General features: G+C 45.0%; 1 long non-coding RNA gene across 1 annotated transcript in view; it reads right to left on the bottom strand.

The window, feature by feature from the left end:
- Positions 1–5,940: 5,940 nt before the first annotated feature.
- The window catches only part of LOC132473525 (uncharacterized), a 255,468-nt gene continuing 237,573 nt past the window's right edge, over positions 5,941–23,835 (bottom strand). Inside the window, exon 2 of the long non-coding RNA XR_009529431.1 lies at positions 5,941–6,218. This is a non-coding gene — a long non-coding RNA (uncharacterized LOC132473525). The remainder of the gene's footprint in view (positions 6,219–23,835) is intronic.

Below are 23,835 nucleotides of genomic sequence, written 5' to 3'. Positions count from 1 at the left end.
ATATGCACGTTTTTGCATATATTTCCGGTGCATGAATCTTAAACTGTGATAAAGCCAGGACCAAAATTCTTTTTTTATTTTGTTTATATATCAAATGACAAAAAATCCTCACATGGATTTTAGGATATCTGCTTCTATGACCTGGGAAATCAAAATATACTATCCATGGCCTTAAAAACCCTATTTTCGCCATGATTTCCAGGTAAAATGACCCATAAATCTGGCCAGGAACAATTTATAAATAAATCCATGTGTAGATGTCTTCATAACAATGCTATGTGTGAAACTGGGAAGGGTGGTGTACCTAGGTTCTACATAGGCTGAGAAATGTGCACCTAAAAATGGAAAAACACTCATTTTGAGAAAACGGCATTTAAAGATTCTTATGGCAAAAGCCAACCAAGCTTGAGAGCATACCACGTGATACATTCGAACCAATCGTCCGGTCAGAAATCGAGTCCAGCCAATCAGATATCAGTTTTATGTTGTGCAGCAGATCGAGTGCTTTCCAATGATACCACGGAACATATGACAGAGACCGGCTGTCATTTGAAACGGTGCGTAATAAAGCAAACGTTTGGTGAATCTTCTGTAAAATTCTGAGGCGCAAGTTGACAAACTATAATAAAACAAACACTTAAATGTTTCGTTTTGACATTTTTTTTTTTTGTGCGAAACATTACATGTTAATGGCGCAAAATAGCCCAAAATATCAAAATTGACCAGTGACTGAAAAATCGATGATTTTGCCTGCCGTGTCTCGCCTTAAAAAACTTTTGATTTTCTAAAAATGCTTTATTAGTTTACTTTCTCAATTTTAAAAGTCACAAATCTTCCTGTTTTTAAGATTGAAGAGGGTTTTGGGGGGACTCATTTCCAAGTTCAGCCAGGCACATGCCAAAATTATATATTCTCAAATTAAGCTTTGAGAATAAAGGCTAAATTTACCTGATTGACTGTGGGGGAAAAAATTGCAGTATATTTACCTGAGGCGGCTGTCAGAATCAAAGACGATTCTTGGGTTTCATACTTTACTGAACAGTGAAATGCTCTTTAACATGCATATGCCTCAGAACAATATGCTTCCGCAATATAACCTGTAATATTTGACCGATCTACACTCACCGGCCACTTCAATAGGAACAGGTGTGCAATCTAATGCAATCCAATACAGCTCTGCCATAAAGTCTATTTTTTACGAAGCTAATACATTTTGATTTTTTGTTGACATTGTCAGAAAGGTGATTATTCTACTTAAAAAAAAAAAAAACGTAGGCATGTCACATGTTTAAAGCCTTTATTTTATTTAATTCATTAAATAATAATAATACATTTAATTTAGAGGCGCCTTTCAAGACACCCAAGGTCACCTTACAGAGCATATAGTCATCATACATTTAATTATATAATTATTTTAGTTAAAATATTATAAGTTGACCATAGCTTTTATTCAATTATCGTTATAACAAGATCTGTATCTGACCATTGACCATCAACTCGGTAATTCTATGAATGAAATTCAGACGCAAGGCCATGGACCGTACGCCACCCTATCGCCATTCTCCCATCTTGAATTTAATCGACCATTCTTGTTACCTCGAGGAAGTCTGGTGGTCTCCGTATAATAAATAAATAAATAAATCTATTTATTTATTTATTTACTAAACGGCTCTTCTCAATGCCGTGGAACGCTCCGTTCACTTGCATGGGCCTTCCCGACTTCCGGCGGTGAATTATCTTTTCCTTCCGGGCTTAAAGTTGTTAAATTAAATATCGTTACACGGTTACGTATAATAGCATAATCAGCAAAGAAAAAGGTTTTATAGCCATGATTTAAACGGCATGCGAGCTGCTGTTTTCAGCGTCCATAGCAACCATAGCAACCATGTTTTTCTGTCGAGAGCTACAATATTCTTCGTCATAACTATCAAACCCAAATACTAAAATATCCTATTGTCCGCCTCCGCCATTTCACGGAAAAATATCCTATTACCTCTTGTTTTGGATAAATTCCAATGGGTCGTAATCTGTGGCGGAACAAACCACAGATTACGGAACAAACCAAGATTACGGAACAAACACACACACACACACACACACACACACACACACACACACACACACACCAAAGGTGACCTTGGGTGTCTTGAAAGGCGCCTCTAGTATTATTATTATTATTACGACGTGGTCGTATTTTCCGAGAGGACAGGCTGATACTGGACATTGATTGGTTTGTAGGTGGGCGTGAGTCTGACGTCACCGTTCACCGGTATAGCCTTCATGAATGAATGAAGAAACATGTGAACATAATTTCCTGCAGCTCAGTTCAGGCAGCCGCCCAGACAACGCACACTTCCCGCTTTGACCACAGCTTTAGCCCTAGATAAAGAAATCAACAAAGCAACCCCCGCTCCTAGTTACCCCGTCAGCAGCTATAATTTCTCCTCTTGTGACATGTTGATATAACGTTGGACTATTAACATTACAATCAAACGTACGCTTCCCCGAGAGGTAGGCCTTTGCCTATATACTGACAATAATGTGTTATCGAAATTTAACGTAGCCTATTAAGGATACGTTTCAATTAAATGTAGCCTATGTAATCCAAGAGGTAAATAAATAACAAAAATGTTGAGAACGAACCTATTTGCAATATGTTCAATAAGACGTAATCAGGGACAAAATTACGTTAAATGAAACGTTTCCCGAAAGGGAAATATGCCTTAATGACAATAATGTGCTATACATTGACATTTAACATATTTGGGATACGTTTCAACCAAACATAATCCTAGAGGTAAATTAATGGCAAAAAATAGGTTGACAACGAACGTATTTGCGATATGTTCAATAACACGTATCCACAGCCAAGATACGTTTTTCAGACAAAATACGTTAAATGAAACGTTCTCTGAAAGGGAGATATGCCTTAATGACAATAATGTGCTATACGTTGACATTTAACCTATCTGGGATACGTTTCAACCAAACATAATCATAGAGGTTAATAAATGGCAAAAAATAGGCTGAGGACGAACGTATTTGCAATACGTTCAATAAAACGTAATCGCAGACAAAATACGTTTTATGACAAACGTAATTGAGAATGCCGAATAGTTTTCTGGGAACGTAATTTTGACGAGACAGGGTTGTTTGTGGAGCACGTTAATTGTCTGAGAACACTCCCATTCAGAATGCATTGGTTTACATTTCGTTCTGTGTAGCACGCAAAAAGTCGGACTATCGTGCTCTGGAACACGCTTCAATAGATTAACGTTCGTGCGCAGGAGCACGCAATCGCGTGATACCGGGTTGCGTCTGAACAACCAATCACCGAACTGACCGCTTCTAAACTCGTGCACGAGAATTGACGTAATCCATAGCAACGGCGCGTCACTCTTAGTTCACTCTTTGTGATTTATCCTTAGTAAGAGTAGGTCTCAGCGGCTTTGTGAATAACTTTTAAGAAAAAACTCCTACGTAAAATGTTTTAGCGCGAGTTAGGAGCACTCCTAGCGGTAAGATAAAATGCTTTGTGAATACGGCCCCTGACCTCTAAGAAAGACTGTCAGTGGGGTTCCGATAGTATGTCTTGTGCTGACGGCAATTATCCCTTCAGTTTTCATGACTCTGTGGAATGGAGTTCATATTTTACTGTCAAATTAATTTGTTTATTTGAGCTAAACAACTTCCAACTCTTGTTTTGGGTTAAGATGCATAATTACTCATGCGGGTGTTAATCATAGCACACAGTGTGATAAATCGATTTGTAGTTTGGTCCATGCAATGTAAGAAAATGTTGAAAAATCCATCACTGTTTCCAAAATCCCAAGATGCAACCTAATATGTCTTGTTTTCTCCTGATCAACAGTCCACAATTTAAAACATTCACATCAGAGAATCTGGGATTTTTCTTCTTGAAGAAATGACTCAAAGAAAATTATCAAAATTGTTGAAGATTAATTTAGTTGTTAGAAACTAATTGATTGATCAACTAATCGTTGCAGCTCCTGTCTATTTATCAATATGGTCCACGGCAGCATATCTTGGCATGTGATATGAGGAATGTCATTTCCAACACATAGATCAGTAGTTCCCAACCTTTTTTCTCCAGGCCCCCCCACACACACACACACACACACACACACACACACACACACACACACACACACACACACACACACACACACACACATTAATGAACTGTAGCTTACAGTTCATTCATTTGAACCTTGGGCTTGCATACCCAGAGCCAGGGCTGGAATGTCAGGTGTAATATGAATGTTAGCCAGTCTAAAGTCGTGAGTAGAGATGTTGCTGCGCTGTCTGCTCATGATGTCATCATGAGCAGTTCTAACTGGAGAGAAACTGAAACCGCGAGCTGCTGATCATGCGAGAGAAGATGGATGCAGTCGCATTAAGCAAAGACTTTAAAAGATGGTGCGATCTACGAGTGAGACGCAGAGGAACTGTCCTTAGGAGGCTTTTGTCGGGATAAAAAAACAAGTGGTCAGCAAAATAAAGAAAAGGTTTCCGTTTTTGCACATGTAAATACTTAATCACGTTTGTTTTGAGTATGCCCCCTCCATAGTGTAATGTAGTCCATTTCGATTGATCCTGGAAGAAATTAAATCCTTTTTCGCCCAAAACCTCTCCAAAACCTGCTTTGATATACCTAAGTTGACATTTTTCCATAGGTTTTTGTTATCGAGTCTGGTTTGTTTGTCCGAGTTCTTCATGGTAACGACGGGGAGCATCACTTAGCGACAGGTCTGTTTTCAATCGTGGGGCCCATGAGATCTAAAATAGTTCCTTCAAGCTAGGATGAGCTGTTATAAAGTCGGGCAGCACGGGCGCACTGCTGCCGCATTTGCCACATTCTGAAATTGCGGCACTGCTCAGACGTCAATTTGCCTCTAGCCGTCAGAGGCTTCACGCCCCCGCTTGGCTCTCTGGCGCCATTTGGATGGTACGCCGGTATGTGCAAGTGCTAAGTTGCAAATCTCCCAGCTTTCTTGCGGCATTTCACTGAGGCATGCCCCCTTTTGGTTGTAGTATCTCGTCGATTTCAAAGTAGAGCAAGCAGAGCTGTACAACTCACAAAGAAGATAGCTGGCCCATAGTTAATGGGGGTTGAGATGTATTTTCTCTGTATTTATACCACGTTGGTGGTCAATGTCGTTTTTAAATCCTCTTACACACTTGATTTCATTGCTGCTTTAATCCGGACACCAATTGATGTATTGCACGGTCTTGCTTTGCGTGCAATTCAATGTAAAGTTGTGTTTTCAAGCTGGTTTGCTGAAGAGGCTATATTGCTAATGATGACTAGCCTGCAACTACTCCCCCTCGTGGCTCGACAGAAACACAAAAGACAAACTGGAAGGCTGGAGCAAGGGAAATACATCACGTTTGCGCTAAACCTGGTCGTTCGTACAGGCGTACCATCCAAATGATATGAATGATATAAATGATACAGCATAAATACTGAATACGCGGTAAAACACGACATTGCACACTGTATGTCCGCGGGGAAGCCAGCCCGAGATCGCATCCCTTGGTGAAAAAAAAACGAAGGATTAACCAATCAGGTGAGGCTACCGTCATGACACTGCCAATCAAATCAAAGCATCAACGTCAACGTAACCAAATAGCGGGAGATTAGCACGTTTGCATTTTGACCATATTATCATATAAGCAAGTGCAGTTATGGAGGGTGGAGATTTAGAGTAGGCCAATTTAGTAAAATGTAACCAAACTGCCACATGGGCAGCAACTAAAAATGTAATCTGACGGCAGGCCAATGCCGAAGCTTCATCTGCGCGTGGAGAGAAAGAAGAGCACTTTCAATGAGGAGAACTATGTCCACACTGAGTGGCTAGCTGGTAGCGCTAAACTTCAGCTACTATTTTGCTGGCCATGTCTTCTTTTTGACAAAGATTTATGCTCCCTGAACAATCCTTGGGTCTCTTATTGACCTCTTCGCCACCATGAAAGACAGAAGAATGGCCTTCCTCTACAAATAGGGTGAGTAAAATGGACACCTCTCGGTGCGGCATTACTGTTCCCTGAGCTGTCCGTTTATTATTTTTTGTGTTATTATATTTCTAATTGTGCCTTGATTGCCTGGAATAAGTTGCATTGGTCAATCAAATTAAGTTGTTGTTTTATCGTAGTTGTTAACGCTGAAAATCAGCACCAGGGACAGCAGGGCTCACCTGAACAGATGCGGCTGTGGTTGTTTATAGCCCGCGAGAGAGAGCGAGCGCGTGTGTCGTGTCGGTCAGATTACAGGCGTGTGTAAATCCTGGTAAAATTACCAGGCGCTCAAATAGCTCTTGTAGTTACATTTAATAAATACAAGCTGCGACGTACTCTTCTCTGTCCCCCACCTTCAAAAAAACATGCATATTCAAGGTTTTCTCTGATTTGGCTTCCTCAAAAAAGATCCCCACGCCACGCCACTGGTTGGTTAGCTGCTGCGGCCTTGTGAGGAGACCGGACCTGCGTTGCCATACTGGATTATCTCTTTCATCTTGCCTTCATCGCTTAGTAATAAAAACATTTGAACCGGTTCACCACAAGCAAATCATTTCATGGACTGTCATTTGTGTTCATATTTTGTGTTTTAAAATACAATTCCTGTTGTGGACTGTTTAGAAATATTAGTTATAACTTTAATGTTGGTATTTTTTCCTGTGAAAGCTAAAACGGGTCAAAGGCCAGGTGCCTACAATTTTATTTGCATTTGTTATTTTCTTTATGGGTTTTCTAGTACACTGACTAAACTATAGAGCAAATAAATGTATATTTGTCATACCTTTATTTGGTTGTCCTTGATATTTCATTTGATAACGTTTTGTAAGCATTTCAAATATACATTGTTTCTGGGGAAATATCAGTATAGCTCATAGTGTGTGAGTTAAATAATTCCACAGTGGAGGCACTGCGCTATTATTTTTTGATTCTTTCATTCTAATTACAAACGCCTGTGTTAAGAACATCTATTAGTAAACAGGAGATTTAGCCAACTCACCATCAACTGATCCTGTTCATTAAAACATTTATATAGTAACCTTATATAATAATATCACACTTCCAGTGCCAGGAAGGGGTTACAAATAGATAATTATTACGAATAGTTATTCTTTCAGGCCTCTTCAGAAAAATTGTGGAATTAGTTTTCTATGGTTGATATTGAATGTAGCGACCCTGGGACAATTAAATAGTTTGTGTGTTATGTGTTGCATTGTATTTCATTGTCCGTTATGCCAGTTGTTCTATGTGCATGTATTGTAATGTTCTTATTGTCAATCAGGGTGGGGGCCTGCACGCGAGTGAGACCGTGTTGCCGGGGTAACCGGGGGTTTGTTTGTGTGTCGGTTTTCTGCGGTTTTTACATTGTTACGGGTTTTTCAGTGACCTGGTTTTGGTTGATTAAAAACTACGATCAATTACTAATGACTCGACATGATTATGTCACCGGCGAGGTCGTTACATTGGTGTCAGAAGTGAAACTATTTTATTTATTTTTTTATTTATTTTTTCTCGGTCCTGCTGTGCCCGGCGAGTAGGCTGAAGTTGCGATCGCCGTTAGCTCTGTTTTTGTTGTGGCTTGTTCTCTGCAACAATAATGCTTCCTGCGGACTGTCGGGTGAAGATAGAGATGGACGACTACGGCGAGGGGGCATGTGGAGAAGCCTCGGAGTCTCTGGTGAGGGGTAGAACCAAACGGGAAACGGCCGCCGTGGAAAAATATGATTTTTCACGCATAGTTCGCAGCGCCGACTGCCCGTGGCCACCACAAGACGGCGACAGACACGGCGGCGCCTTTCTTACATCAAGCCCGGTGTCCATCAAGACGCCTAGATACACCGGTAAGGCTGACTGGGAAGCTTTCCACGCGCAATTTGAACTTTTAGCCGATGCTGCCGGATGGTCAGTGAAGGTCAAAGCGCTGCAGCTTGCGATGTGTCTGGCGGACGACGCATTGTCTTGTTTGTTGCTGCTTAGCCCAGAGGACAGGGGGGACTATGTTGCCCTAGTGGGGGCACTAAGTAGGCGTTTTGGACTATGTGTTAAGCCGGGGCTAATGCGCTCAGAACTCTGTAATAGGCGCAGGAAGCCTGGGGAGACGCTGCGGGCACTGGCCAACGATATCGAGAGCCTGTCTCGGCGAGCATACGCCCACATGCCGCCAGTCGTGCAGAGCGAACTCGCTCGGGATCAGTTTCTCCAGGCCCTTTCCCCTACAGAACTACGCATTCAGACCCAGCTAGCCCACCCGCAGACTTTGCAAGAGGCCTTGGAGATGGCCATAGAGAGGGAGCTGGTGTGGGCTGGAGCAATCGACGGTCATCCTGCTCCTCAGCCGATGGTGAGATCGGCGAGGGAGAGGAGTGAGGACTCACAGAAGCCAGCCTGGGTGGACGAGCTCACTGAACTCGTCCGCGCTGTCTCTATGCTGGCGGACCGCCGCCCCCCGTCTCGTCGAGAGCAGAGGGTCTGCTGGGGCTGCGGGCAGCCTGGCCACCTTGTCAGAGAGTGCCCTACAACTGTGAGAGGCCAGGGAAACGGGTCAGGGTCCGCGTAATTGGGGAGACGCGAGGCCCTGCCCCCTTACCCCCGCCGTCGTCGTCTGGAGGAGCCCATCATCACAGCCGGGGGGGCGGAGCTCCACCCCCCCCAGAAGCAGACGACAACATCCCGGAGCCTGTTGTCGTGGTGGGGCGGACCTGGGCGGGGGACTTTTGTCATGTTCCTGTCACTGTTGAGGGGGTGGCCTGTTTGGCTTTAGTCGATACGGGGTCTACTGTGACCCTGGTGAGGCCAGACATTTTGCCGACCTGGACGGTACTCCAACCTACAACCGTGCAGCTCCGCACAGTCACGGGGGAGAGGGCTCCCATGAAAGGGAAGGGGTTGTTGTCCATCTGCGTAGGGGGAAAGACTGTCCTCCACCCAGTGTGGGTAGCAGCTGTGCAGGACCCCTGTATCCTAGGGTTGGACTTCCTGCGGTGCACTGGCTGCCAGCTGGACCTTGAGAGGGGGGCGATTGGCTTCCAAGGAGGGCCCACAGTCTATATGGCCCCGCCAAACACCTCCTACATCCGCCCCCCACCGACAACAGCTCAGATGGAACAGTCACACGTCACCGGCCCCCTTCACCCCCTTGCAAAGACCTTCCAACCACCCTGTCTTCCCGATCCCTGTCCATTGTCTCAGTCCTCCTCCTGCAACCCTTCCCCCTCCCTCCCACCCCCTTGTGTCAATGTTTCGGCTCCTACAGACTACTCCCTTGCCACCCCAGCACCCCACCCCATGAGCCTGGGCCCCTTCCCCTGCCCTGCCCAGCTTCCTCAGACAGGTGAGGAGACTGTACTGTCGATTGTGCGGGCAATTTGGCAGGGGCACTGTGATGGACTAGACCCTCAACAGCAGGAGCAGCTGTGGCTACTACTGGCAGAGTTTAAGGACAGCTTTGCCTTGAACGAGAGCGATGTGGGTCAGACGCACCTGGTGCAGCATGAGATCGACACTGGGGATGCCAGGCCCATCAGAATGCGCCCGCGTCGCCTGCCCTTGGCCCGCCAGGAGGCTGCGGACCAGGCGCTGTGGGAGATGCAGCAGGCAGGCCTCATAGAGCCCTCAGATAGTCCCTGGGCAGCAGCCGTGGTGATGGTGCCTAAGAAGGGGGGTAAGTGGAGATTCTGTGTCGACTACAGGCCACTTAACGCAGTGACGAAGAAGGACTCCTACCCCATCCCACGCATTGATGAGGCCTTAGATGTCGTAGCTGGGTCGTCCTGGTTCTCCTCACTCGATCTCCGCTCTGGCTACTTCCAGTGCCCTCTCGCCCCTGACGCCAGACCCAAGACTGCATTCTGCACTAGCAGAGGACTGTGGCAGTTTCGGGTGCTCCCTTTCGGCCTCTGCAATGCACCTGCGACCTTCGAGAGGCTGATGGACAGAGTGCTCGCCGGCATCCCCCGGCAGCAGTGTATCGTCTACCTGGATGATATACTGGCACACGGGGGCTCCTTCGAGACAGCACTTGCCTCGCTGCGTCAGGTTCTGGAGAGAGTAGCTGCGGCGGGCTTGAAGCTCCATCCTGATAAGTGCCATTTCCTGAGGAGAGAGGTAACTTTCCTTGGGCACAGGGTGGGGGAAGAAGGCATTAGCACCATGGAGGACAAAGTGCAAGCTGTCCAGGACTGGCCCACCCCCACTGACACCAGACAGCTGAAAAGCTTCCTCGGACTGGCGTCTTACTACAGACGCTTTGTGAGGGGCTTCTCCTGTGTGGCCGCTCCCCTGTTCCGCCTGCTACAGAAGGACAGGGAGTTTGTGTGGGCAGAGGATTGCCAGTCTGCTTTCGAGACACTCAAGGGAGCTCTCACCAAAGCCCCGGTGCTCTCCCCTCCTGACCCTGCCCTGCCCTTCATCCTGGACACGGACGCTAGTAACGTTGGCAATGGCGCCGTGCTGGCACAGGAGGGGCCGGAAGGGGAGCGGGTGGTGGCGTATTACAGCAGGACATTTAAAAAAGCTGAACGCCGCTACTGCGTCACTTGCCGCGAGCTGCTGGCCATCGTTAGAGCTGTACGCCACTTCAAATATTACCTCTGTGGCCGTCACTTCACTGTAAGGACCGACCACTCCGCGCTCCAGTGGCTCATGTCTTTTAAGGAGCCAGAAGGGCAGGTCGCACGGTGGATCGAGGAGCTGCAGTCCTACAGCTTCAGTGTGGTGCACAGGGCAGGGGTACGCCATGCTAATGCAGACGCCCTCTCCCGACGCCCCTGCAGTCAGGATGGCTGCCGCAACTGTGAAAGGAGGGAGAGCCGTGAGAAGGAGCTGTGCAGCCAGGAGGAGGGATGTTCTGCGGTGGAGGTGGCGTCCCCAGTCTGCTGTGAGCTCCGGGAGGTCGACACCGCAGGATGGAGACGGCAGCAGGAGGAGGACGCAGACCTTCGACCAGTGCTCCAGTGGTTGGACCAACAGCGGCGGCCCCCATGGGAAGAAGTGTCCGTTCTCTCCCTGGTCACCAAGGGACTGTGGGCTAAGTTCGAGGCCCTGCGACTGTGGGATGGCGTGCTTCAGCGGGCCTGGAAGGAACCCGCCACCGGAGAGGTGAGGTGGCAGGTGGTGGTGCCTCACTCTCTGCGTGGGGAAGTGCTTCAAGCGGTCCATGGTGCCGTGGGCTCAGGTCACTTTGGGGTGACAAAGACCCTGCGTCGCCTCCGCCTTGGCTTCTACTGGGGGCAGCACAAGAGCGACGTCGAGGACTTCTGTCGCCGCTGTGATGGCTGCACAGCCCGCAAAGGCCCCACGGAAAGGTCCCATGCCCAGCTACAGCAGTTCCCTGTGGGGTTCCCTATGGAGAGGGTTGGGGTGGATGTGGTGGGCCCACTACCCTGCACAGAGAGGGGGAACAAGTATGTCCTCACGGCCATGGACTATTTTACCAAGTGGCCGGAGGCGTACGCTCTGCCTGACCAGGGGGCGGAGACCATAGCGGACGCTTTGGTCGGGGGGATGATTAGCCGTTTTGGGGCAGCGGAGTCCATCCACAGTGACCAGGGGAGAAATTTTGAATCCCGTGTCTTTGCGGCTTTATGTAGCAGGCTGGACATGCAGAAGACCCGTACTACCCCCCTGCACCCACAGAGTGACGGCTTGGTGGAGCGATTTCATCGCTGTATGGAGCAGCAGCTGGCCATTGTCTCGGCTGAGCATCAGCGGGATTGGGACAATCATCTGCCTCTGGTGCTCATGGCATACAGGTCAGCTGTCCAGGAGTCGACGTCCTGCACACCTGCTCTGCTGATGTTGGGCAGGGAGCTTCGCACCCCAGCTGACCTGGCGTTTGGCCGGCCGCCCGATTCTCCCCCTGTTCCTCCCGGCCCAGAGTATGCCAGGAGACTCCAGGACCGCCTTGAGACGGCTCACTCCTTCGCCAGGGGACAGCTGCTGAGCGCAGGGGTGAGGCAGAAAAGGAACTATGATGTGCGTTCTCGTGGCAGGCACTTTGAGGCTGGGGAGCTGGTCTGGACCTACAGCCCGCAAAGAAAGAAGGGAAGATGCCCAAAGCTCGATAGCGAGTGGATCGGGCCATGCAGGGTCCTTGAGAGGATGGGGGAGGTGGTGTACAGGGTCCAGCTACCACCTCGGGGAAGGAGGGTGGCTCTCCACAGAGACCGGTTGGCCCCTTATCGAGGCACCGCCACCCCTCAACCTGCTCCAGCGAGCCCTGCAGCTCCCCGCACCGGTGCGAATGGGCCCCGGACACGCACACCTCAGTGTTCTGGCCCTGGGTCCTCACCTAACCCTATCCTTGTCTCCCCTCCCTGTCGATCACCACAGTCAGCAACTTGGCCCCCAGCCCCGCCCCTCCCTTTCCCCCTGCCCGCCCCCGGGCCTGACACTCGTGGGCCCCTCTTGCCCCCAGGCGCTTCTCCCCAGCCCCCCGTGGCCCCAACGCGGCCTCGTAGGGAGAGGAGAGCGCCGGATCGCTTCCGGGACTTTGTTTGTTCCCTCGAGGACGAGGAACTTTGAAGGGGGGAGGCAATGTAGCGACCCTGGGACAATTAAATAGTTTGTGTGTTATGTGTTGCATTGTATTTCATTGTCCGTTATGCCAGTTGTTCTATGTGCATGTATTGTAATGTTCTTATTGTCAATCAGGGTGGGGGCCTGCACGCGAGTGAGACCGTGTTGCCGGGGTAACCGGGGGTTTGTTTGTGTGTCGGTTTTCTGCGGTTTTTACATTGTTACGGGTTTTTCAGTGACCTGGTTTTGGTTGATTAAAAACTACGATCAATTACTAATGACTCGACATGATTATGTCACCGGCGAGGTCGTTACAATATTGTGGTTGATATGGACACTTCTATCGCTGAAAAACAAACATATCCGACATGCAGTTAACTCGCACTGCAAAATGCAATGGCAACGCTTTATATTAAAGTCCTTGTAATAAGCCTTTGTTAATTGGTAATAAGACCCTTATTATATGATAATTATAAGAATATAAGACTTTTATAAGCCGGGGTTTGTTTACCGGCGTTGCTATGGTGACCTAAATTATTATAAGCAACTGAAAACGATGCTGGTTTGAAACTAAAACTGTGATTCTGAAAAAAGTATAAATGCTATCAAAATTCCGTTCCGACAGTATTGAAGATACAAGTGTGTAGATTAGTTTAATGGTTTGGACGATGGTAAACGGTTGAAAAAGGAATGAGTTACGATGTCTAGAAGTAGGTGTATCAGAATGGGCAGACGTCTTCAATGAAAACAGCTGAAAACGAAGCGGTATGAAACTAAAACTGTGATTCTGATTTTTTTTTAAATGATATCAAAATTCTGTTTGGATATTATTGAAGATACAAGTGTGTAGATTTGTTAAATGGTTTGCACGAAGATAAACGGTTGAAAATTGATTTAGTTACGTTACTTCTGCAGTTGACAAAACCAAAGAGATTGTTGTTGACTTCAGGAGAGCACAGAGGGACCACGAGCCGCTCGACGTTGATGGCTCCCCGGTGGAGATCGTGAAGAACACCAAATTCCTTGGTGTCCACCTGGCCGAGAGCTTAACCTGGTCCCTCAACACCGGCTCCACGGTTAAGAAAGCCCAGCAGCGCCTCCACTTCCTGAGAAGGCTGAAGAGAGCCCACCTCCCACCCCCCATTCTCACCACTTTTTACAGAGGGACCATAGAGAGCATCCTGGGTAGCTGCATCACTGCCTGGTTCGGAAACTGCACCAAAACTTGACCGCAAGAACCTGCAGCGCGTAGTGAGGACAGCTGAGAAGATCATCGGCGTCTCTCTCCCCTCCATCTCAGACATTTACACCACTCGCTGCATCCGCAAGGCAACCAGCATTGTGGATGACCCCTCCCACCCCTCACACAAATTCTTCTCCCCCCTTCCGTCTGGCAGAAGGTACCGGAGCATCCGGTCCGCCACAACCAGACTACAGTACAGCTTCTTCCCCCAGGCCATCCGACTCCTCAACTCTAAGGGACAGATCTGATCATCTCTGTTACCCGTGGTTTATGCACTATTGCACTATTGCTTTATATTCATATTTATTATATTCATATTTATATTCCCGCACTACTCAGACACATAGTCATATTTATATTTATATTCCCGCACTACAAATTCCACACAGTCACTTTACTGGTTTGCAGTTATATGTAGCATTGTTGATTTTTTGTTATTATTGTCGCTCTATGTTGCACCTTATGTTTTTGGGAAACGCTATTTCATTTCACTGTATACTGTGTATATGGCTGAAATGACAATAAATTATCTTGAATCTTGAATCTTGAAGCACGACTGATGATTTGAATCATAGACTTTCAGGGAGCTTTTCGGGTTTATTTTTACTCACGTTGCGCCCCCCCTGAAGAACTCTGGCGCCCCCCAGGGGGGGCTCGCCCCACAGTTTGAAAACCACTGCTTTACGTAATCTGTTGTCCGTTGCCTGATGTACAATTTCCGCCCCCGGTACAATTTTAACGTGACAGCTGCGTTAACACGTAACTTTTATCGGGCGATAAAAAAAATATCGCCGTTAATCTATTTTCAAACACTTCCTTGTTCGGACCCATCACATGACCGAACTAACCAATCAGAAGCTAGAATTTAGACTGAGGTAAACGTGAGGGAATCGGCAGATTCAACAGAATATCCTGACTGTGTTAAATATGTAAACATGTAAATATCTAAGTAATAATTGTGTGACATAAACATGTAAATGATTAACTGACTAAACATTGTAAGTACATTTCTAGCAAATTAACTCCAATATCAATTATATTAATTCATTCTACAACTTTCAAATATTTAACTTCTAAACCTTACATTATTATGGATGATTACACGGCTCTTCTCAATGCTGTAGGCTGCTCCATTCACTTGCATGGGCCTTCCCAACGTTCAGCTGTCAATTATTTTTGTTCATGCTCCGTTCACTTGCATGGGCACTTCACAACTTCCGGCGGTGAATTATATTTGATAATTCACCGTTGCCAAGTATAATTGACAGCTGTCAAGGTAAACGAAAGGATTTTTTGCCGTTTGCCATTTTAATCTAGATTAATTTCAAAATTAATCTAGATTAAAAATCTATGCCCACCACTAATATATATATATATATATATATATATATATATATATATATATATATATATATTATTTTTTTATATCCATTCATGTTCAATGAGAGGTGAGCTGTGCTGATGAGCAGTCCCTTGCTGTCGGATGGAAACTAGCAGCTACAGAAGTCGAACACGAGACTCAAACACTACTGAGCATAAGACGGATTGTGGACATGACGCGCCCTCATTGTTCAGTCACAGAGACGATTAATGCTTGTCCTGCATTTAACGGTATTCCTCTTTAAATTGCCAGACTCTCAATAAATGTAACCTATTGAGGTATCTATAAAAGTTATATTAAAGTTTATATTATATTATATTACCTCATAGGACTAGGCTAAATTTGGGCTTGATATTTATATTGTAATTTTGGCTTATTGTATTTGTCCAAATGATGCATTGATCGACTTGCGTGCAAAACTCCCAATCAATAATTAAATACAAGGATGTGTCTTTCTAATCATCAGTTTAATTGCCATGAGTTATGATTTGGTACTGGAGGATATTGGTACTGGAGCTTTGTGGGTCCCTGTTTTGTTTTAGTTTTAGGACACAAGTTTTGGTTTTTATTCTTATTTGATCTCCAATAAAATAAATATGCATCATTTGATGTGAGAATTAAAAACTTGAAAACCACCCTGTACGGTGCATATTGAACAAAAATATTTAGCAAAATAATGTGCGATAAATGTGAGATTAATAGCGATTAACGACAGACCATCATGCGATTAATCCATTAAAGCCCTAAAATATCGGGAAATTTGCGATTTATCTTTTTATAACTGTGTTCATAAAAATAATTGTGCATGATTGAGAGAGCTGGTAAAATAATACTAGGGACAAAGGTCATAAATTATATTTGGCTAAAAACACTATGATGCAAACATCAGCAGCTTGTTGCACCAGCAGAACGTAAGGTCCCACTTAGGCTACGTTGAACGTAAATCACCCAAACGTTCGACTTTACACTCTACTAAAAAAATAGCAGTTGCACCAAACAGATAGTTTCAACGTAACACTAAGTTATAACTTATCTTTTACACCTCCCCTCTAGCTGGTGTATGTTCCATACTAACGATAAAGAACCGTTAAAAGAAAAAAACGTAAAAAGATTTCAACACTAAGGCAAGGCAAGGCAAGGCAAATTTATTTATATAGCTTTTCATACACAAGGCAGACTCAAAGTGCTTCACATATAAACATTGTCGTACAATAAAATAAAATAATAGATAAGTAAAAGAAAACATATGCAAGAAATGAGTGCAATTAAATTGAAAGTTAAAAAGGCTTTTTAGTAAGTAAAATTGAAAGTGCAATGTATTTAAGATCAGATCAACAGTCTCTCTGGAACCCAAGTCGGGACTACAACCCGACCTAAAGGAACTTGGTCCTTTCTCCAATCCAGATTCTAGGACTCTAACCCAGACAGAACTTGGACACAAACTCAGGACTCTAACCCTTATACAAACTCAGGACTCTAACCCTTATACAAACTCAGGACTCTAACCCTTATACAAAACAATATTCTAGGACTCTAACCCAGCTTCTAGGACTCTAGCCCAGACCAAAGGCCTTATTCTTATTCTAGGACTCTAACCCAGCTTCTAGGACTCTAGCCCAGACCAAAGGCCTTAAGGTAAGGCCACACCAAAAGCGTTACCCGCGTACCACGCGTATAAAATCGGCAATTTTTCCATAGGGAAGCATTGGTTTACGCACGTATGAGGTGCGTACACGCGTATCATGCGTACCAAGCAACATTTTACTCGCGTTAGGGGCGTATGAGGCGCGTATATATATGCGTGTATATGTACGCGCGTACATATACGCGCGTACGCGAGGAGTTCAAAAAATGTAACTTTTTACGCTCATACGCGTGATACTTAGCCGCAATAGCCAATCAGCGTGGAGCTTGACCCGACGTCACTGGCAGAGAGTAGTGACCCTTGCACAGAAGCATACGGCCGACATCTTTCTTTATTCTGGGTGGAAATAGTAACATAGTTACGCCATTAAATGCGTTTATGGAAAAAAAATTAGCGAGAAATGTGCATTTTACTTTCATAATGTTCACTCTGTGAATGTGAAGGATGTTTGGTTTGATAGTTATGACGAAGAGTGAACGCTCCGTTCACTTGCATGGACAGAGTCTCTGGTTGCTAAGCAACCTCAACGTCTTGGCGGACTATTTCTCTGCCGATCAACACTACGAATGCTGGAAACACACCAGACACACCATGTGAAGTTATTTAACCCGATTATTGTTATTTATATCCGAGATTATTTAATCTAACCCGATTCAAGCTCTATCATGCACCCAGACACGGCGGCGTTTGGGTTTCCTTCCTCGGACTCCTAAATCCAGCGCAGCCACAGGCGCGTAGCTGCGTATGTAGGACCATTTTTTACACAAAATGGTCAAGCAACATTTTAGCTGCGTTACGCGCGTACATGGTACGCGGGATACGCTTTTGGTGTGTCCGCATCTTAATTCAACAAATTCTAGGACTCTAACCCAGCTTCTAGGACTCTAGCCCAGACCAAAAGGACAAACAAACTCAGGACTCTAACCCTTATACAACCCTTCTCTCTGGTATCAGATCATGTATTTTTCTGGTAAAAATAGAAAATAAAGGGAAAGTGAAAAAGGCATTTTAGTAAAATAAAGGTAAAGTATTTATGATTTAGCAGAAAGCTAAAGCAAACATAAAAGTCTTCAATCTTGTTTTAAAGGTGCTCAGAGTTGGGGCAAGTCTTAAATCCTCAGGGAGTTTATTCCAGCTATTTGTTGCATAGTAACTAAATCCTGCTTTCCCATGTTTCGTGTTTACTCTGGGGATAATTAACAGATTGGTCTCAGAAGATCTTAGTGTTCTAGAAGGCTTATATAGTGGAAGCATATCAGTTCAATATTTTGGGCCTAAACCATGTAGGGATTTATAGGTTAGCAACATGATTTTAAAATCAATTCTCTGACCTACAGGAAGCCAATGTAACGATTTAAGAATTGGTGTAATATGTTCAAATTTTTTGGTCTTTGTTAAAACTCTAGCAGCAGCATTCTGAACAAGCTGAAGCTTCCTTAGAGTTTGTTTTGGGAGACCTGTAAGGAGACCATTGCAGTAATCAAGCTTACTAGTGATAAAGGCATGTACAAGTTTTTGTAAGTCTTCGGTGGACATGAGCCCTCTAAGTCTTGCTACATTTTTAAGGTGATAATATGCAGATTTTGTAACTGATTTGATGTGACTTTCGAAATGTAAATCAGAATCCATGATAACCCCTAGATTTCTGGCTTTGATTGAGGTTTTCAGGGACAGAGAGTGAAGGTGTTGGGTTACTTTAAGCCTTTCCGTTTTAGCACCAAATACAATTATCTCTGTTTTATCCTCATTTAGCTGAAGGAAATTTCGGCACATCCAGTCTTTCACTTGCTCAATGCACTGGCACAGCAGATCTATGGGCCGATAGTCATTTGGTGATAGCGATACATAGATTTGCGTGTCATCAGCATAGCAATGATGGTCAATATTGTTATTATGCATGATTTGCCCTAGTGGGAGCATGTAGATGTTGAATAAAGAGGGTCCTAAGCTCGAACCTTGTGGGACTCCACACATCACGTTGGTTGATTCTGATACAAAGTCGCCAATGGAAACAAAGTATTTCCTATTTTGTAGGTAGGATCTGAACCAATTTAAGACTGTGCCTGAAAGCCCCACCCAGTTTTCTAACCTGTCCAAAAGTATTGTATGGTCTACAGTGTCGAATGCAGCACTGAGGTCTAGTAGCATTAGTATTGAGGTTTTGCCAGAGTCTGTGTTAAGACGGATGTCGTTTACAACTTTAATGAGGGCGGTCTCAGTGCTGTGCAGGGGTCGAAATCCTTATTGGAAGGTGTCATAACAACCAGTTGATGCCAGGAAGTGATTAAGTTGCTGGAGGACAACTTTCTCAATGATTTTACTTATGAAGGGTAGGTTTGATATTGGTCTGTAGTTGTTAATAATAGAGGTATCTAGGCTCCGCTTTTTTAAAAGGGGTTTAATAACTGCAGTTTTCAGGGCTTTTGGGAAGTTGCCTGACTGGAGAGAGTTGTTAACTATCTACAATATGTCTATTGCTAGGCAGTCAAAAACATTCTTAAAGAGGTTGGTAGGTAAAGAATCAAGGCAACAGGTGGATGGCTTTAGTTGTGTAACAGTTTCCACAAGAGTTTTAGAGTCAATAACATTAAAGCATGCCATCCCTGCCACGTTACTTTTGCCTGAACAGGGTGGTAGTCCAAAATTTTTGTTTGAAGTGGAGATATTGATGGCGCGTCTGATGCCTTCAATTTTATCAGTATAAAAAGCTGCAAACTCATTGCATTTCTGCGTGGAATGGAGATCAGGTGGAATTTGTGTTGGGGGGTTGGTCAGTCTGTCAACAGTTGCAAATAGGGTTTTTGCATTATTAGTATTGGTTTTAATGATATTGGAGAAAAATGTTTCTCTAGCACTTTTTAAGTCTGAATTGTAGGCACGGAGGCTCTCTTTGTAGATATCATGGTGAATATGAAGTTTTGTTTTACGCCAGATGCGTTCAACCTTCCTGCATTTAACAGAGGGTAAAGATGGCTATTTTCGTTTTGAGCAATGGGAAGAGGAGTTTCAACGCGGTTTGCGCCGGGAACGGATTGTCCGTGACCGTATCGATCCATTTCTTTATTATGATGAAGGTGAATTATATGCGCGATTTCGGTTTTGCCGGGCGGAATATTATATTTATTTATTTATTATAAAATCCGCCATCAAATAGCTTAACCTCACGCCTATACCGTCCAAGCAAATTTTAGAGAATAAATGACTGAAACTGTTTTGTTTGCCCTCTCATTTGGGTGCTAACGCGTCTTCACTCGGATAAGGTGGAAACTTGCCGGTATTTCCCGTTTACATTGTTAGCTGTCAATGATTGGCTTGAAATTATCTAAACGTCATTAAAAGCGACACTGGTACAATTTATGCACTACTAGTAACGTTACAACTTAAGTTATGGTGGTGCAACCAAAATTTAGAACACCTTTAGTTTGACACTAGGTACGTCGAGCGTATCGTTAAGGCGGACTTTACACCCGAACTTATGATCGGCTTTACGTTCTGCTGGTGCAACCGACTGCAGATGACTTTCTCAAGCTTATCTTTTTTTCTGTTTCCGTCCCTATTCAAATAAACCTTAAATAAATAAATCAATACAAAATGCACAAGCTCAACAAATAATCAGTATTGGTTTGAGGTCCTGGATCAATATTGAGACTTTCAACTCTGGACACTGAAGTTTCAACTCCGAGATTTAGGCTTCGGACAACATTGTCTTCCCACCAAACTACGTACACTCAGGAAAAAGAAAATGGATGCCATAAGGCAATTCAGCATATTGTGGTTCATTGCTGATGGCAAAAAATATGTGGCAGCAATTGATGCTTCTTTTGGAAACATATGAACAACATAGGACACCAAATCAGTTCGGAATTTAAACAACACAAACACGTTTTCTGACAGATTTCTTCATTCTTAATCAAACACACATTGGAAGACTGTTCTTGCCGCAAAGAGCTAGTGTGACATGACAGTTGAATGATTTGTGAACATTGCTGTGCTTCTTGTACAACTTCACCTTAAAACATTTGAAAGGCAACGCTGTGTTTGTGTCCGTCATTTACAATTCACACACGCACAAGGGAACAACAGTGGTAGGTAACGTTTCAAAGGTAAATTGGTGACCGTTTTCATTTGATAAATGGTAAAAAAACTAGTAACAAATGGTCCGCTGTGAAAGAGGCATAATCGCTACTGCACCTTGTATAACCGCTGCAGACTTTATTATGGAGGAATAATGCATGGAAGTATTAAGGTAGTGTGAGCCAAATTGTTTTAGTCCAACTCGCAATGAGACGAAGACTTCGGAAGATTTTTAAAGCAGATTCAGTGTAAAAAAAAAACGATTCATTAAAATTGAATTGAACGAACAATGAAAATGAGTGTACATAGATGAATGGAGCAGGTTTGTGTCATAGTATTAAAAGAGAGGTGGGGTCCTTAGCGTCTCATTAACATGTGGATGCTGATGTCAGGAAAACACAGGTAGAGCGGCGAGGGGCCCCTTAACCATCTGGGGGAACACTTGCTTTTCTACTGGGATTAATTAATGTTTATATAATGACAGCAACAGCCCCCTCCTCCTCCGCCACCCTCCGTCACTATCTCCCTCCCTCCCTTCTCCCTCCCTCCCTATCACCCTCCCTCCCTTCTCCCTCCCTGTCTCCCTCCCTTCGCCACTCCCTGTCTCCCGCCCGCCCACCCTCCCTCTCTCTCCCTCCCTCCATCCCTCCCTGTCTTCCTCCCTGTTTCCCTCCCTCCCTCCCCCCTACCTCCTCTCTCAGCACTCTCTAAATTCAGTTCATTTACCCCCACATTCCATAGAAACCTTTCAACAACGGCCCAGGAGAGAGCCCTAATCTCTCCTCTGGGGCCCTGGTTTAATGCCCCTTCAGACCCTGTTCTTGAGTCTTGATTTATAGGTAGAGAAAAGGCGGACGGCGGATGTATATGGCAGGCTTTAGATTTAGTCTCACCATAAGAGATGTCTTGTTTTCTAGAACATTCCCTGGCAGTGAGGTGACATATCAAAAACAGCCTCCCTTCCCCCCGGGGTCGTGACCCTGAGGAAACGGAACACGCTGTTATTTCAGTGGTCTGGCTCCAGAGTGAGGAGAGGGTCATGGGAAGAGTAGAACTACTGGTCACAAAGCTCTGGTGAAACTAACTCCTCCTGTGCGGCCCTCTGGTCACTTTGGGACCTGATCTCCTTCTCTTAATATGCAAGTAATTCATTATATTTCCATCCATCTAGCCAGCCAACCATGCATCTATTTATATATCTTACCATTTATTCCTCCATTTCTCCACCTCTCTATCTATTTATCTTTCTATACATCTAGACACAACACAAATACCCACAAACATGTAGGCACCCCCCACACACACACACACACACACGCACACACACACACACACACACACACACACGTAACACACATATACATACACACACACGCACACACACATGCACACAAGCGCAAAGAAAAACATACATGCAAATCAACACAAACACAGAAAGACACACACACGCACCCACACACACACAGGGAGACACACAAGCAATAAGTGGAAAATTTCTTTCCACTCATTTATTTTCCTGAGTGATGTCACTGCTCAGCCATAAGCTTCTAACGTTACGTCTCACACTGCAGGGTTACACGCCACACCACATGCTGTGTGTGTGTGTGTGTGTGTGTGTGTGTGTGTGTGTGTGTGTGTGTGTGTGTGTGTGTGTGTGTGTGTGTGTGTGTGTGTGTGTGTGTGTGCGTGCGTGTGTGTTTGGTGTTTTCTGTGGAATGCTGTTTGAAACAGCGAAGAAAGGGAAATGGAGAGAGAGAGGGGGTGAAAGTGTTGCCAATGTGTGTGTGTGTGTTTGAGTGTGCGTGGGGGGGACGTTTTGGGGTTATGGTAGTAATGTAGCACTGTGAGACATGTGGAATCAATTAGAACTCTCTCTCTCTCTCTCTCTCTCTATATATGTCTCTCTTACCCTCTCTCCCTCCCTCCCTCCCTCTCTCTACCTCTCTCTATCTCCCTCTCTCTTCCTCTCCATCTCGTTCTCCCTCTTGTTCTCTCTCTCCCTCCCTCCCCCTCTGTCTCTCTCTCTCTTGCACTCTCTTTCTCGCTCTCTCCGTCTATATATCTCTCTCTCTCTCTCTAGGCTGTCCCTCCATTTCACTTTTATCCCGACTGTTCAGGTCTCTCTGCCATTAAAAAACACTTTAGCTCCATTTCCTTTTGATAGCCTCATGCCTGCTATCGTGACTCTGAGTCCATCCAGACATTAATGAAGATAGTATAATTAAAGACAGAAGGAGCCTGTGATGAACCATCCAGAGAGCTCTTACTGTAACGCTCACTGGTCTAACACTGCTGGACACATTGTGTCAGGGCCATCTCTCTCCACTCATCTCTATGCTTCTCTCCATTTACTCCCCTCCCTCACTGCCCTCCTTTCGTCTCCCCTCCTCTACCTTCCACTCCTCACCTCCTCACCTCCCTATCTTATTCTTGTTCCATTTGACCCTCTGCTCTGTGCTTCTGAACAGGCTGTGGAGCGGCTCTTTCCAGGGGAGAGCTCCCTGAAGTCTCAGTCCCCCCCTCCTGCTCTCGTCATTCGTTTCTTACCTTTTAACTCTCGCTGGGTGCGTTAGAAGGTAAGAATGGAATATCTCTCTCACTCATTCCCTTTCACACACTCACTCACTCACTCACTCACACGCATGCACACACTCGCACACGCACACACTCTCACACGAGCACACACACACATACAGACACACAAACACACACTCATGCACACAGACAGACAGACACTCACACCCAGCCACCAGGACTTGAAGAGGATCCGAGGTTATTACAGATGGAACTAAAGATTTCATGTAAAGCTTGAATCTGTTTCTTTCTATTCTTTTCAATATTTCTTATTTCTTTATTTTTTGACTGAGGACGGGTAGAGGGTCCACAAGAACACATAAGGCTGCTACAACTCTCACCCGTGACTCTCATTCTCCTAATTTT

Source organism: Gadus macrocephalus, chromosome 15, assembly GCF_031168955.1.
Source record: "Gadus macrocephalus chromosome 15, ASM3116895v1".
NCBI lineage: Eukaryota > Metazoa > Chordata > Actinopteri > Gadiformes > Gadidae > Gadus > Gadus macrocephalus.
Note: the sequence above shows the minus strand (reverse complement) of the source record. Positions and strands in the feature narration are given on the sequence as shown.